Here is a 12,991-nt window from a genome sequence, read left to right as displayed (position 1 = left end):
TATTTCTTTTTTAACAGCATATATACACCAAAAAGCTTAATTGAATAGAAAAATTATAATTGAGTTGATTCATACTATGTATTACTAAATGGCAAATTTTGTTTCATTGTTGCTAAATTAATTGAATTAAAATTAACTATTATATATCAGTTTTATATTGTAGAACATTTGCTTGTTAAGTTGTTTCCACTGCAACTATATAGGGTTTATCTGTAAGCAACACAAATTTGAGAATGCAGCAATGATAAATGGAGATTACTAGTGAAAAGTTTAATTTAATAAACACTATTACAAGAAAATGACTCACTAACAGAGAATATATTAATTGAATTAATCTCTTATTTCATGCTATAAACACAAAAAGAGGAAAATGTAAAGAAAATGAAGAGAATGGATAAATCATTAGGCATAGTTGGAAATGCAGTTGTAGTAAGAAACAGAAAATAAAAAGTGTTAGCAGGAGGTAGGACTACTTCTCTTTACAATCAGACACACAGACAATCTGCATGCCCTATCTCTCATCTCTCATCTTTTCAAGTAAGGAGAATGTATCTTAAGAGAATAAATCTTCATTGTAAATGAAGGAACCTATTATTTCTAGGCAAAATTAAGTGTCAAGTTCATATTTCAAGGAGGATGAAGATATCCTTCTCTGAGAAAAGACAAAATACAGACTGTACTCTGCAAAAAACTGAAAGGAAAATAAATACCAGAAATTTTGAAATAAGTAGTAACAATTAGGATGTTATTTATCACTTACCAATATTCTTAGACAAACAACTTCTGAAAGTATCTAAAATAGATTGTTTATTGGTTACAAATAGAGAATGCTCACATTTTTGCAAAATCTATGAGCTTGTCAAATTTCTTAGAGAAAACAATCGATTTTCTAGCACCACCTTTATTTCAGATGTGCTCAGTGTTGTTTTTCCCCTCAGAGCTGATTTTCAGCTTATTGAATGCTTTTAATTAAATACTAAACCCTCAAGTCGAAAGCTCCTTAAATTGTTGTTAAAATTAATCTTTTCACTACTTAACTTTTCATTAATTTCTCATGGATCAATTTAAGTATGTTTCTAAATCACAAAGAACATCAAATCCAAAATGTTTTAGCTTATTATTATTCACCTATTTTTTCCAGTATTTTCTGGAAGCTAATCCAGAAATGAGAGCAAGCATGAAAAGCAACTTTAGAATAACAATATTCAGAATTTGGTTCTAAAATGAACCGCCAATGCTTATAATTACCTGTTGAGATGAGAAAGCCTACCTTGGCTGGATCTTAGGTTTTGCTTCCTCTTGGAGTGTCTGCTTTCTTGGAGATAAAAAGACAATGGCAGTGAATAGTGTCATGTCTGAAAATATTTTTTAAACTTGATTAATTTTCTGAAATCCCTTCCATAGTGTCGCAAAGCTCCATTTAAAGGAAATCGGGTCACGGCGAGTGAGGTTCTCAGGGGAGGTATTAAAGCATCTCAGGGGGTGAATTTGATCATTTAAAGCCACAGGGCCCCTGCACCATGACTCCTGGCTCACCTCAAGACCCTGCGCTGTTCCCCTTCTCAGGGCAGGAAGTGTGGGAAGCCCTACAGGCCTCATCAAGTCAGAAAAACATCAGCGTCACTGCATTTCGTTATCTGTTATATTTAAATCTAGAAAGACTAATTTTTCACAATTATAAAGTCTCTAAGAAGTTTAATTTCTTTTTCCTAGGACCTATCTATTCATTTACCTAAATGCAGCTGTCAGGGAAACCAAGAAGAGGGAAGGGAAATAAAGAATTGTCATTGAACGTGTCAGGGCCCTGATATCTATTTTTATCATAAACCCTGACACTGGCAATATTGAATATACTAGAAAGTTGTGCTCAAAACTGCACCCATTTTCCCTGTTGGACAACATTAAAAGATATGGCTTTCTCATTAGAATGCCAATGCATAGCCAAGAAACTACAGATAGGGCACATTTGCTTCATTATTCAGAAAGTAGTTTTGGTATTGCTGCAGATCTACATGAAGAAAAGTATAAAAGAGTATTTCACTGACTTCTATAAATTTAAATTTTATTTATATAGACTGACTGCAGGGAGAAGAATAAGAAGATCCTTCAGCCTGAGCATAACAATGCCCTGCCTCAGGGGAGACGACTTAGCAATGACAGTGGGAAGTCCTCTCCAGTCCTGCCTGTTAACGCCTCTAAATATGAAAAGAATTAATTTTGAAGAGACTGACTGCTTTCCCTTGCTTTATCAATTCCATCAAAATAAGACCTGTGTTCCAATCTTTCTGGATATCATGGTACATTCTTCATATGGTTTTAAAAGTATTTAGTGAATTCATAAATACTATCCACAGATGATGGTCATAGTTACAATTTAGAGAAGATAAGGAAGGGATGCATCAAAAAGCCTCAATACTAGGTGCCTGATTTAAAGATGATTTACATTAAACCTGTAATTTTCCCTTTGGTCTCTCCCATTGAGTAGCAAGCTGAATGCTGTTAAAAAATTTTCTGTATCTGTTGTTGGCAGCTCTATTTTATAGTAATCAAGTCATTGTGCCATAAGAAAGAGCATGTTCACCATTTTGTATCTTCTCAAGCATCAAGCAGTTTTTTTATCTATTCATTCAAGTCTGCTTTTGCAATTTGCCCAGATGTAATTGTTTTTAAAATAGCCCATATATATTATTTATAAACTGACTTTTCATCATTTTTTATTCTGTGTCCTTTTGCTTGAGCATATTTTTACATATGAAAGCACAATGGAATGATAAGGATAGATGGTGTTGAAATAAATTTGTGGCCCCAAATGGAGCCACTTCTGCCTGGAGTTTCAAGTCAGCAAAGTGAAGTTTCATGTTCTTACAAATGTTCTTCTTGACCAGAAACATACTATATCCAGTCCACTGATAACCACATGCCAGGTCTTCTCTGGGCTCTACAGCCCTTGACATTTTAAAATAATGCCAGATATAAATCCTCAGCCAATTATGCCCTAATCCCCTTCCAAAGCTCTATAAAACTTGCTTTTACACAAAATCCCTTGGGAAGGGTGTTCCACTGTTGCAAGCACTGTGCTCCCTCAGACCATGGACTGCTTCCCTTGGATGAAGGACATCAAACTAGTTATTAAATTGCTTTAGTTTGACAAGGGTACTGACAGGTAACTAAATAGACTGAAAGAAAAATGGAATAGACAATAACAGCTACCTCACTGGACTTTTTTATTAGATGAGTGCAGTTAGCAGTCTCTGCAGTCCCCAGTCAGCCGGACACCTCATGGGGATGAACGTTGGCTCATGTGATGTTGGCTGATTACTTAAACATGTTTTCTCTATGCAAAAATAAAGTACCGATAACCATTTCATCTCTAACCTCATCCATTATCTGTTCTGTGTCTCCTTTTGTTTCTTCTCTTTATTATTGATTTGTAGTTTTTTTTTTTATTCTGAATATAAGTTCTTTGTTGGACATGTCTTGATAATTTCTCACAGCCTATGTCTTGCCCATTTCTTTACTTTTATTTTTTTGAAGTGTAATTGTTGTACAATCTTATATTGACTTCAAGTATGCAACACAGCAGTTGAACAGTTACTCACATTATTAAATCCTCACCCCAACTAGTGCAGTTACTCTCTGAAAACATAGGAAGATGTTACAGAACCTCTGACTATACTCCCCGTGCTATACCACCATCCCCATGACCAGCTTACATTATGACTGAGAATCTGTGTGCCCTATACCCCCCTCACCCTACCTACTCACCCAGCCCAGACCCTCCCATGGTAACCGCACACCCACCACTTCTCAGTGTGTAAGAGTCTTTTCAAAGGAGGAATTTTGTTTTCTTCACAGAAATTCCTAGAAGTGGAATTACAGAGTCATGTGATATTTGTATTTTTAGGGTATTTTTATTTTTTGAGGACCCTCCAAACTGTTTTCCACAGCGGCCGCATCAAGTAACATTGCCACCAGCAGTGCAGGAGGGTTCCCTCTTCTCCACATCCTCACCAACACTTGTTACTTCTTGGCTTTTGTATTGTGGCTGTTCTGACTGGTGGGAAGTGGTATCTCACTGTGGTTCTGATTTGCATTCCCCTGATGATTAGCGATGTGGAGCATCTTTTCATGTGCTTGTTGGCCATCTGTATTTCTTCTTTGGAGAAATGTCTTACAGTTCTTCTGCCGATTTTTTTTTCTGTTTATGGTGTCCTTTGCTGTACAGAAGCTTTTTAGTTTGATGTAATCCCACTTGCTCATTTTTGCTTTTGTTTCCTTTCCCCATGGAGATATGTCTGGAAAAAATATTGCTCATATTTACATTAAGTTCAAAAGATTTTTGCCTATGTGTTCTTTATAAGTTTTATGGTATCATGTCTTATCTTTAGGTCTTTAATCCATTTTGAGATTAATTCTGTGTATGGAGTTAGACAATAATCCATTTTCATTCTCTTGCATGTGGCTGTCCATTTTACTCTATGACAATTACTGAAGAGGCTGTCTTTCCCCCACTGTATCTTCATGGCTGCTTTATTGTGTATTAATTGGCCATATATGTGTGAGTTTATATCTTGGCTCTATATTCTGTTCTATTGATCTATGGGTCTTTTTTGTGCTTTATAGTGTAGATTGACATCAAGGAGTGTGATACTCCCAGCTTTCTTCTTTCTCAGGATTGCTTTGGCTACTCAATGTCTTTGTGGTTCCATATGAATTGAGGATTATTTGCCCTCTGTTTCAACAATAGTTCAAGTTGATTTCAGGTCTTGAAATTCAGGGAAATACTGAAGAACTGTTTCTCTGGAGGAGAATAGAGACATAACAAATGCAATGCAGGATGATACAAAAATCATTCTAAATGTTCAGTTTTCATCATAAATAAAAATATAATAAGGTAAAAATGTAGAGTAAAATGCCAAATTAATAAATGACTCTATAGTACAATTATTTGATGAATATATAATCACATCTCACAAACATATCATTTGAAAGTGCTTCATAGTCTGGGGCAAAGCAATTAGACCATAAATATTTGAGATAGCTGTGTTACAAAACAGGAAAAATAGTACTATATTCTGAAATTTAAAAAAGAACATTATTTGTAATAGCCAAGATAGAGTAGTAACTTGTTTCCATTATTACCTGGGTGGAAAAAGAAAAATGGCTTGTATATAGAATGGATTTATATTTGGGCATTAAAAGAAACGAAATCTTGTTATTTGCAACAATGTGGATGGATGTAGAAGGTATTATGCTTAGTGAAATAAGCCAGGTGAAGAAAGACAAACACCATAAGATCCATAAAAATTTAAAATATAAAAATGCAAATAATGAAAAATGAAATAAAATAGAAACAAACTCATAAGTACAGAGACTAAACTGGTGATTGCCAGAGGAGAATGGTTAGGGTGAGAGGAAAAATAGATGAAGGGAAAGTTTCCAGTATAAAATAAGTAAATCATTTAGGTGAAAAGCACAGTATAAGGACTATTGTCAATGACACTTACGACTTTAATGACAGATGGTGACAAGCTCATCGTGGTGAGCATTTCTTCATATAAATATCAAAGTACTATGTATGCAAAATTAAAGAAATACCTAGGAAAACCTCAAACCCAAACATGCACAGACTAAGAGTTAAGGGATGGAAAAAGATATTTCATGCAAACAATAGGGGAAAATGCAGGTGTTGCAGTACTAGTATCAGACAAAACAGACTTCAAAACAAAGAAAGTAACAAGAGGTAAAGAAGGACATCACATAAAGATAAAGGGGTCAGTGCAACAAGAGGATATAAAGATTATAAATATATATGCATCCAATACAGGAGCACCAGCATATGTGAAACAAATACTAACAGAATTAAAGAAGGAAACAAAATGCAATGCATTCATTTGAGGACACTTCAACACACCACTCACTCCAAAGGATAGATCCACCAGAAGGAAAATAAGTAAGGACACGGAGGCACTGAACAACACACTAGAAAAGATGGACCTAATAGACATCTATAGAACTCTACATCCAAAAGCAACAGGATGCACATTCTTCTCGAGTGCACATGGAACATTCTCCAGAATAGACCACATACTAGGCCACAAAAAGAGCCTCAGTAAATTCCAAAAGATTGAAATCCTACCAACCAACATTTCAGACCACAAAGGTATAAAACTAGAAATAAATTCTACAAAGAAAACAAAAAGGCTCACCAACACATGGAGGCTTAACAACATGCTCCTAAATAATCAATGGATCAATGACCAAATTAAAATAGAGATAAACCTACATACGGAAACAAATGACAACAACAACACTAAGCCCCAACTTCTGTGGGACGCAGTGAAAGCAGTCTTAAGAGGAAAGTATATAGCAGTTCACACATATTTAAAGGAAGAAAAATACCAAATGAATGGTCTAACGTCACAATTATCGAAATTGGAAAAAGAAGAACAAATGAGGCCTAAAGTCAGCAGAAGGAGGGATATAAGAAAGATCAGAGAAGAAATAAATAAAATTGAGAAGAACAAAACAATAGCAAAAATCAATGAAACCAAGAGCTGGTTCTTCGAGAAAATAAACAAAATAGATAAGCCTCTAGCCAGACTTATTAAGAAGAAAAGAGAGTCAACACAAATCAACAGTATCAGAAATGAGAAAGGAAAAATCACGACGGACCCCACAGAAATACAAAGAATTATTAGAGAATGCTATGAAAACCTATATGCTAACAAGCTGGGAAACCTAGGAGAAATGGACAACTTCCTAGAAAAATACAACCTTCCAAGACTGACCCAGAAAGAAACAGAAAATCTAAGCAGACCAATTACCAGCAACGAAATTGAAGCTGTAATAAAAAAACGACCAAAGAACAAAACCCCCGGGCCAGATGGATTTACCTCGGAATTTTATCAGACATACAGGGAAGACATAATTACCCATTCTCCTTAGAGTTTTCCAAAAAATAGAGGAGGAGGGGATACTCCCAAACTCATTCTATGAAGCCAACATCACCCTAATACCAAAACCAGGCAAACACCACATCAAAAAAGAAAACTACAGACCAATATCCCTGATGAATGTAGATGCAAAAATACTCAACAAAATATTAGCAAACCGAATTAAAAAATACATCAAAAGGATCATACACCATGACCAAGTGGGATTCATCCCAGGGATGCAAGGATGGTACAACATTCGAAAGTCCATCAACATCATCCACCACATCAACAAAAAGAAGGACAAAAACCACATGATCATCTCCATAGATGCTGAAAAAACATTTGACAAAGTTCAACATCCATTCATGATAAAAACTCTCAGCAAAATGGGAATAGAGGGCAAGTACCTCAACATAATAAAGGCCATCTATGATAAACCCGCAGCCAATATTATACTGAACAGCAAGAAGCTGAAAGCATTTCCTCTGAGATCGGGAACTAGACAGGGATGCCCACTCTCTCCACTGTTATTTAATATAGTACTGGAGGTCCTAGTCACGGCAATCAGACAAAACAAAAAAATACAAGGAATCCAGATTGGTAAAGAAGAACTTAAACTGTCACTATTTGCAGATGACACGATACCTTACATAAAAAACCCTAAAGACTCCACCCCAAAACTACTAGAACTGATATTGGAATACAGCAAAGTTGCAGAATACAAAATCAACACACAGAAATCTGTGGCTTTCCTATACACTAACAATGAACCAACAGAAAGAGAAATCAGGAAAACAACTCCATTCACAATTGCATCAAAATAATGAAATACCTAGGAATAAACCTAACCAAACAAACCTAGTATACTCTGAAAAGTACAAGTCACTCTTAAGAGAAATTAAAGGGTACACTAACAGATGGAAACTCATTCCATGCTCATGGCTAGGAAGAATTAATATCGTCAAAATGGCCATCCTGCCCAAAGCAATATACAGATTTGATGCAATCCCTATGAAACTACCAGCAACATTCTTCAATGAACTGGAACAAATAATTCAAAAGTTCATATGGAAACACAAAAAACAAAGGAAAAACTGAAGGAACAAAACAGCCAAAGCAATCCTGAGATAGAAGAATAAAGTAGGGGAGATCGCAATCCCCAACTTCAAGCTCTACTATAAAGAAATAGTAATCAGGACAATTTGGTACTGGCACAAGAACAGAGCCACAGACCAGTGGAACAGACTAGAGAATCCAGACATTAACCCAGACATATATGGTCAATTAATATTTTATAAAGGAGCCATGGACATACAATGGTGAAATGACAGTCTCTTCAACAGATGGTGCTGGCAAAACTGGACAGTTACATGTAGGAGAATGAAACTGGACCATTGTCTAACCCCATATACAAAAGTAAACTGAAAATGGATCAAAGACCTGAATGTAAGTCATGAAACCATTAAACTCTTGGAAGAAAACATAGGCAAAAACCTCTTAGACATAAACATGAGTGACCTCTTCTTGAACATATCTCCCCGGGCAAGGAAAACAACAGTAAAATGAATAAGTGGGACTATATTAAGCTGAAAAGCTTCTGTACAGCAAAAGACACCATCAATAGAACAAAAAGGAACCCTACAGTATGGGAGAATATATTTGAAAATGACAGATCCGATAAAGGCTTGACGTCCAGAATATATAAAGAGCTCACATGCCTCAACAAACAAAAAACAAATAACCCAATTAAAAAATGGGCAGAGGAACTGAACAGACAGTTCTCCAAAACAGAAATACAGATGGCCAACAGACAAATGAAAAGATGCTCCACATCGCTAATTATCAGAGAAATGCAAATTAAAACTAAAATGAGGTATCACCTCACACCAGTAAGGATGGCTGCCATCCAAAAGACAAACAACAACAAATGTTGATGAGGCTGTGGAGAAAGGGGAACCGTCCTACACTGCTGGTGGGAATGTAAACTAGTTCAACCATTGTGGAAAGCAGTATGGAGGTACATCAAAATGCTCAAAACAGACTTACCATTTGACCCAGGAATTGCACTCCTAGGAATTTACCCTAAGAATGCAGCAATCAAGTATGAGAAAGATCAGTGCACCCCTATGTTTATCGCAGCACTATTTACAATAGCCAAGAATTGGAAGCAACCTAAATGTCCATCGATAGATGAATGGATAAAGAAGATGTGGTATATATACACAATGGAATATGACTCAGCCATAAGAAAAGGAAAATCCTACCATTTGCAGCAACATGGATGGAGCTGGAGGGTATTATGCTCAGTGAAACAAGCCAAGCGAAGAAAGAGAAATACCAAATGATTTCACTCATCTGTGGAATATAAGAACAAAGGAAAAACTGAAGGAACAAAACAGCAGCAGAATCACAGAACTCAAGAATGGACTTACAGGTACCAAAGGGAAAGGGACAGGGGAGGAAGGGTGGGTAGGGATGTATAAGGGGGGGAGAAGTAGGGGGGTATTAAGATTAGCATGCATGGGGGGGTGGGAGAAAGGGGAGGGCTGTACAACACAGAGAAGGCAAGTAGTGATTCTACAACATTTTGCTATGCTTATGGACAGTGACTGTAAAGGTGTTTATAGGGGCACCTGGTATAGGGGAGAGCCTAGTGAACATAATATTCGTCATGTAAGTGTAGATTAGTGGTACCAAAAAAAAAAAAAAAGAAGGCAGTTCCTGTTTGGTGACCTCCAATGAGTTCTACACAAGTGTATAAAGGGCATATAAAAGTGTAGGCAAAGGGTCTGATTGTGTTTATAAAGAGGATCAAAGCCTAATTTGGCTACCCCGAAAATGAACTAAGATACGGTATGAAAAATAACTTCCAACATCAGCACTCTCTGGAAGACTCATGCCAGAAAATGATCAACAAAAAATGCCAACAAAGTTCCACGCACTGCTACAGCTGTAGATGCAGTCATCCCACCAGTTCCTGTACTTGCCATGGGAATGAAGAAGGAGATATCTAAGCTGGCCTGTGCATACAGTAAAACAACAAATTTGAGTGGATCTATACTGTTGGAACTCAACCCAGAGTTCCAACAAGAATTAGGAGAAGTGCAAATTGTAGCGCTCCAAAATCTTACAACTACAGACTATTTACTGTTAAAAGAACATATGAGATGTGAACAGTCCCCAGGAATGGGTTGTTTTAATTTGTCTGATTTCTCTCAGACTGTTCAAGTTCAGTTGGACAATATCCACCATATCATAGATAAGTTTTCACAAATGCCTAAGGTGCCTAACTGTTTTTCTTGGTTTCACTGGAGATGGCTGGTAATTACAGGTATGCTTTGGTTATGTAACTATACTCCTATTATGTTAATGTGTGTGCACAATTTAAGTAGTAGTTTAAAACTTATACATGCTGAAGTTACTCTACAAGAAGATATGTCAAATAATTAATCAATCTTCCCATGTTTTCTTCTGCCTGCTACTCCTATAGCTTTTCTTCCTCCTTCCTAATTACAACCCTTAAATAGAATTCGTTTCTCATGTCGAATTTACCGAGTATCCTAACTCTTCCAAGTGGTAAAGATACCTCAAGACAAATGCTGGGCATAGAAGCCACAGGGCATAAATATGCAAAGAAGTAAAAAGCTAACCTTTTCAAATAATAAGGCTTCTCTCTCACTTACCAACTTTACATTTCCCTGTATGGCCCCGGAAGATGACTGGTTAGCCAGAGACAGGTAAGATTCCTCAAGGGAGGAACAACCTAAGACAGGCACAGTCGCAGGGGGACCATCAGGTGAGAAATTGGGGATCAACAGAGGTGAGGCTTAGAACCTCACCCCCCCTGTTCTGAGAGAAATCTTCTGCATATGTGGATGTTTTATTGCCCTTGTCTAGCTTGGATTAACACATAGTCTACAGGCACACACCTGATCATCTACATTTGCTCTCTTACAACACTAAACTATGTTTTCTACCTTTATCTTGCATCTACCTACCACTTCAGTATTTTATTAAAAATAATAATAATAAAGAGAGAAATGTGGTATCCACATGTAAATCAGGTATAAAAATCAAATGAGTATTCATTTGAACTGACTGTTTATAGTTCATAATGCATGAGCAAAACCAAACTTTTCTGTGATGACTGCCCTTGTACTGTTCACCATGTAACTTATTCACTATGTAAGAATTGGTTCTCCATGTAAGAACTTTTTCGTTATGCTTCAGAAGATTGGAGACTGTCGAAAATTAGTCTTGTGGTGGATTAATGATTGTGCATTGAACATTGACTCCCCTATACAGAATTTTATTGTTGTTAACAACCATTTGATCAATAAATATGAGAAATGCCCTCACAAAAAAAAAAAAAGTACACACTTCCAATTGTAAAATAAATAAGTAACCGGGATGTAATGTATAGCATAAGGAATATAGTCAAAATATTGTAACAACTTGGTATGGTGATAGCTGGTACCTAGAATTATCATGTATATAAATGTTGAATCATTGTGTTGTACACCTGAAACTAATGTAATGTAACACTGTGTGTCAATTACCCTTCAATAAAAAATAATTATCTACAAAGAAAAAAAAAAAAAAGAACACACATGTAGGACTTGAAAGATGTCACTAAAAATGTACACTATGAAAATTACTGGAGCAGAAAACTGGCAGCTGTGACTTATAATGGAGTTGATAATAGCAAGAATAAAGGGCAGCTTATTAAGAGCCTACTTGCACAAATGGAAGAAGAAAGAAGGGAGCACGTAGCAAGATAAAGAAAATGGAGATGGAGATGGAGCAGGTGTTTGAGATGAAGGTCAAAGATAAAGTTCAAGAACTGGACTCTGAACCTGAGCTCCAAAGGCGCCATGAGCAAATGAAAAAGAATCAGGAAGCCCAGCACAAAGAATTAGAGGAAAAACGTCATCAGTTTGAAGATGAGAAAGCAAACTGGGAAGCCCAACAATGTATTTTAGAACAACAGAACTCTTCAAGGACCTTGGAAAAGAACAAGAAGAATGGGAAGATCTTTTAAACCCTCATTTGACCACCACTTATGTATTAGTTGCCAGTATTCCAGCTTGGACACTTCGGTGTTTGCTGGATCCGTTTGACCAATCTGCACCAGTTTAATCCTTAATGATGGATTTAACAGCATGACAAAGTTATTATATTTTGTTCTTGATGGAGAATAAGATGCCTTGAATTGTCTAGGGTGTTGTGTACTTAGAAACTAACAGCTCTAAGTACCTTTCCTACATTCTCTTTTCTTTTTTTATTAAACAGATGTCTTCAATTTAATGCAAGAAAACATTTTACTGTTGTACAATCATGTTCTGGTGGTTTGACTGTTTACAGGATATTCCAAAATAAAATAACTCTGGAAGGTTTTCATTGAAGATAAATTGCCATAATATGATGCAAACTATGCTTCACTATAGTAAGTAAAATACAAAGGTTCCATTCAATGCAGCATATATAATAATGTAATTTAGTTTAACACAGTTGACCCTATTTTTTGACACTTCCATTGTTTAAAAATACACATGGGAAAAAGACCCTATATGCTTACAGTGCATCTAGAGATTTTTTATAACAACCTTTTGTTTGTGTGTTTGTTTTGGATTCTTTAAATATACATTTTCATTTAGTACCCTCTTTATTCAGAGTCTCATTACTGCTTCATTTTTGTAATAACATTTAATTTAGGTATTTTCCATATATTGGTCCTGCTAGAATAGAATATAGCATCTTGCATATGTTATGAAACAAAAAGAATTTTCCTTTAATTCCGTTTTTATACTTCATGGTAAGAAGCAGGGGGGAAATGCATTTATAGTTCATTTCTAGGCAAAATTGTGAAGCTAACCACCAACCTATTCCTACCTATGTGCAGTCTCTTTATTTTACTAGAATTGGGAATCATGACCTCTTGAAAGGGAAAAAAAAGTCACCATTCTGCATTTAGCTGTATTCATATATACATTTCTGTATTTTTTTGTTTGTAATGTAAAAAATTCACATGAACAATGTTGTGATGCAAGAAA

General features: G+C 36.0%; 1 pseudogene; it reads left to right on the top strand.

Annotated features, from left to right (window-relative positions):
- The first annotated feature begins 5,496 nt into the window (after positions 1-5,496).
- LOC130680196 (septin-7-like) lies at positions 5,497-12,400 on the top strand (annotated as a pseudogene).
- The last annotated feature ends 591 nt before the right edge of the window (positions 12,401-12,991 follow it).

The sequence above is a fragment of the Manis pentadactyla genome, chromosome 13 (assembly GCF_030020395.1).
Source record: "Manis pentadactyla isolate mManPen7 chromosome 13, mManPen7.hap1, whole genome shotgun sequence".
Classification (NCBI taxonomy): Eukaryota; Metazoa; Chordata; class Mammalia; order Pholidota; family Manidae; genus Manis; species Manis pentadactyla.
This window is presented reverse-complemented; position numbering and strand designations above follow the sequence as displayed.